The 4,929-nt window shown below is 37.6% G+C and overlaps 1 pseudogene; it reads left to right on the top strand.

Annotated features, from left to right (window-relative positions):
- Positions 1–938, top strand: LOC147364924 (olfactory receptor 11G2-like; annotated as a pseudogene).
- The last annotated feature ends 3,991 nt before the right edge of the window (positions 939–4,929 follow it).

Here is a 4,929-nt window from a genome sequence, read left to right as displayed (position 1 = left end):
ATGCATGTTTTGCATAACAAGAGTGTCACTGCTAACTTTCATGAATTTATCCTGCTGGGTTTCCTGTGTAGCCAAGAAATAGAGATTCTCCTTTTTGTTTTCTTCTCCATCATTTACATCTTGACCTTGTTGGGCAACAGTGCTATTATCTGTGCTGTGTGGTGGGACCAGCAACTCCACACTCCCATGTATATTTTATTGGCCAACTTCTCATTCCTGGAGATTTGCTACATCAATTCCAATGTGCCCAGCATGTTGTTCAACTTCCTATCCAAGACCAAGACGATCTCCTATCATGGCTGTATCCTACAGTTCTACATCTTCCTCTCTCTTTGTGCCACAGAACTCTTCTTCCTGGCCCTCATGGCATTTGACAGATATGTTGCCATCTGCCGCCCATTGCACTACCCAACCATAATGACCAGGAAAGTCTGTGGAACCCTTGTGTCTGCTTCCTGGGTGGGTGGATTCTTATGGTTAGTCACACCTGCTGCCCTATCTCCCAAGTTCCATTCTGTGGTTCAAATGTCATTGATCACTACCTCTGTGATCTTGGGGCAATGCTGGCCATATCATGTGTCCCTGTCCCCAAGACAGCTCTGACTTGTAGCACGTTCAGTGCTGTGATAACATTCATCACTTTGTTCTACATTCTTGTGTCCTACACTCTGGTACTTCGAGCTGTGATTCAGGTTCCCAAAGGTCCAAGTAGGAGAAAAGCCTTCTCCACATGTACCTCCCACCTGATAGTTGTGTTCCTATTTTACGGCTCAGTCACAGTGATGTATGTAAGCCCAGGGGTAGCCAGTCAGCCTGGGCTGCAGAAGTTCTTGACCATGTTGTACTCAATTGCAACTCCACTTTTAAATCCTCTGATCTACAGCCTCAGGAATAAGGAGATGAAGGTTGCTCTGAAGAAAATTATGTGTAAACTTTAGAAATAACTCCTGAATGGGAGACACTTTGGTGAGCTAAAGTTCCTTTTGAGGACTGTTGTAAAGAGTCAAGGAAAATTATACTTAAAAGTAATAAATGTTACTAGATCTAAAATAAATATTTCCAGAGGAGAATTTCTTAAAATTCTGTCTTCTCTATTATTTACTGATTGAGTGACTAGTTATTTAAGTTGATATTTATCTGTTTTCCTAATTTTAACTGGAGATGACCAAGTTAAATCATATCTCCATCATAGAGTGTTTGAGATTGAGTGAGTTAATATATGAAAACATTTGTAACAGTGCCTGGCACTCAATACGTATTTTATTACAATGTTGGTAATATATTATTATCAATAAAAATTGTACCAAAATTTATCATTTCTTATTGTTGCCAAGTACGAATTTCAGCAATTTCTTTTCTCCCAATCATACTTTATTATCAAAGTATGATTGATATACAGTTTTATATTCATTTTAGCTATATAAAATAGTAATTCAATATTTTTATAGATAATGCTCAATTTACAGTTATTATAAAATAATGGCTATAGTTCCCTATATTGTGCAATGTGTCTTTGTAGCTTATTTATTTAATACATAATAGTTGGTATGTCTTAATCTCCTTTTGTGTCTGTCTCCCCTTCCTTCTCTCTACTGGTAACCACTAGTTTGTTCTCTGTATCTCTGAGTCTGTTTCTGTTTTGTTACATTTATTTGCTTGTTTTGAGATTCCACATACAGGTGATAACATACAGTATTTGTCTCTCTCTTCTGACTTATTATACTGAGCATAATACCCCCCAGTCCATCCATGTTGTAACAAATGGCAGGATTTCATTATTTTTTTATGGTTGAGTAATATTCCATTAGGGAATCCCAGGTGGCTCAGTGCTAAAGGATCTTCCTGGCAATGCAGGAGATGTAGGAGATGCAGACTGAGTACCTGGGTCAGGATAATCTCCTGGAAGAGGAAATGGCAACCCACTCCAATATTCTTGACTGGAGAATCCTAGGGACAGAGGAGCTTGGTGGGCTACAGTCCATAGGGTTGCAAAGAGTCAGACATGATTGACTGAACACGCAGCATGCACACATTTTATGTATATGTATACATAGAATACTCGTCTTCTTTATCCATTCATCTGTTGATAGACACTAAGGTTGCTTCTACATCTTGGCTATTGAAAAAATGCTGCTATGAACATTGGGTTGTGTATATATTTTCTAATTAGCATTTTCTTTTTCATCAAATATATACCAAGGAATGGAATTGCTGGATGATATGGTAGTTCTACTTTTAGTTCAAAGTGTTTTCCAAAGTGGTTGCACCAATTTACATTCCCACCAACAGCGGGCAAAGGTTTTTTTTGTCTATATGTTCACCAACATTTGGTGTTTCTAGACTTTTTGATGATGGGCATGTTGTTAGGTGTGAGATGTCTCATTTTGTTTTTGATTTGCCTTTCTCTGATGATTAGTGGCGTTGAGTTTCTTTTCATCTGCTTGTTGGCCACCTATATATCATCTTGGAAAAACATCTATTCAGGTCTTCTGTCCATTTTTAATCAGGTTGATATATTTTAATATTGAGTTGTATGAGCTGTTTATATATTTTGGATTTTAATGGCTTTGTTGGTCGTATCATTTGCAAATATTTTCTCTGGCTCAGTAGGTTGTGTTTATCTTTTGTTGATGGTTTCCTTTGCTATACAAAAGTTTTATGTTTAGTTAGGTCCTATTTATTTATTTTTGCTTTTGTTTCCTTTGCTGTAAGTTACAGATCCCCAAAAGATGCTTCTATGATTTGTGATAAGAGTGTTCTTCTGTGTTTTCTTCTATGAATTTTATGGTTCTTATCTTTTAAATTATAATTCTCTTATTTTATATAAAGAAAAAATGCCTATTTAAATCAAGTTTTGAACTTCAAAAGAGGTCTGCATAAGTACAAATCAAGAGGAGAATTTTTTGGCTATACTCCCCTACATTTCCTTGTCTTATGAAAATCATAATAATTATCTGTTGGACAAAATTGATGAGGACTGTCTTCTGGTTCTGCCTCAGCAAGAAACTTTCACTCCAAATTTTTAAAAGAATATTTTTTGGGGTTTTTATGTGGATCAGTGGCTACTCAGGTGGCACTAGTGGTAAAGAACCTGCCTGCCAACGCAGGATATGTAAGAGACAAAGGTTCAGTCTCTGGGTTGGGAAGATACCTTAGAGAAGGAAATGGCAACTCACTACAGTATACTTGCTAGAGAATCCCATGGAGAGAGGAGCCTAGCATGCTACAGTCCATAGACTTGCACAGTATTGGACATGACTGAAGTGATTAAGAGCCCATATGGACCAAATGAGAGATCATTTAAAAATATTTGTAAAGTGTTTGATCATACCAAAGTATGATCAAAAGATGAAAGCAGTGCTCATCAATGGATGAATGAATGAAAAAAATGTGATGTACATACAATGTGATATTTATTCAACCTAATAAAGAGTGGAAATTCTGAAACATGCTGAAACATGGATGGACCAGTCACAAAATGACAAATACTGTATGATTCCATTTATATAAGTTTCCTGGAGTAGTCAAATTGATAGAGACAGAAAGTAGAATGGTGGTCACCACTAGCTTGGGGTAGGGAAATGGGGAATTATTGTGTAATGAATATAGAGTTTCAGTTTTGGAAGAAAAAAGTTATAGATTGGTGGTAATGGTTGCTCAACAATGTGAATGTATTTAATGCCACAGAACTGTACACTTAAAAAATTCATTGTAATGTCACATTATGTGTATCTTACCATAGTTAAAAATAACTTAAAAATGCAAGGCATACTACCAGTGTCAATTTTTCTGTATTTTATTATTATTGTTTCACATTTCCACTGTATACTTTTTCTGGCAGTCTCTGCAGCTGTAACCTTGTCTGGGTGTGCATTTTATTTTCATCCATGATGTTGCTGTTACAACTTTTTCTCAGTAGTAAAAGCTACAAAGGGTAGGATGCGTGCCTGCATGCTAAGTTGCCTCAGTCGTGTCCACCAGGCTCCTCTGTCCATGGGATTCTCCAGGCAAGAATACTGGAGTGGGTTACCATGCCCTCCTCCACAGGATCTTCCTGATCCAGGGACTGAACCCATTTTTTGATGTCTCCTGCATTGGCAGGAGGGTTCTTTACCACTAGTTCCACCTGGGAAGCCTGAAGGGTAGGATATTCCCCTTGAAATCATGACTACTTCTCCACTCCCCAACTCCAACTGTGCTCTGTCCTCCAAGGTGCCCTTTTGTCATCAAAGAGCAAAACAAAAGGGCACCTTGGAGGACAGAGCAAGGAAGTCTCTTCTCTTCTTCCAAATGTAGATTTCCACCTCAGGAATTTCTTTCACCCTTTGTGCCCATAATTGTTAGAAACTGCACTATCTGACCAGGAATAACTTTAAAGAAAGGAATAATTTTGGATATGAGGTAGATGTGTAAGGTCAAGTCCACTTGAGATGTGCAAACCCTTGACACCTGAAGGAATTTTCTCTGAGGCTGCCCAGTGTTACCCACTCTTCAGGTATACCAGGCAGAGCCTGTGCTGAATCTCAGAAATACTTCCTACCTGAGCCAACTGGATTCAACCTTCTCCACTGTTAGCCACAGTTTTGATGTGTATAAGTTCAAGGAGGAAGAAAGCACCTCCTCTGTGTCTATTTTCAGGATATATAAGGCTAAAGCAAAGCTGTCCAATAGAAATAGGTGGGCCACACATGCAAGTGACATATATAGGGTACATTTTTCTAGTTAACACATTAAAAAGAAATAGTAAATTTACTTTTAATAATCTATTAGCCTAAAACATCATTTCAACATGTAGTCAATATAAAATTATTAGCCAGATAGCTTGCATTCATTTTTTTCATCCTGCAAACTGGGGTGAATTTTATATATATTAACAGCATATTTCAGCTTGGATTCACATTTTGGGTGCTCAGTAGCCACATGTAGCTA

This window comes from Bos grunniens, chromosome 10 (assembly GCF_055505025.1).
Source record: "Bos grunniens cultivar Pamir isolate PY7600 chromosome 10, Bosgru_T2T1.0, whole genome shotgun sequence".
NCBI classification, from domain to species: Eukaryota; Metazoa; Chordata; class Mammalia; order Artiodactyla; family Bovidae; genus Bos; species Bos grunniens.
This window is presented reverse-complemented; position numbering and strand designations above follow the sequence as displayed.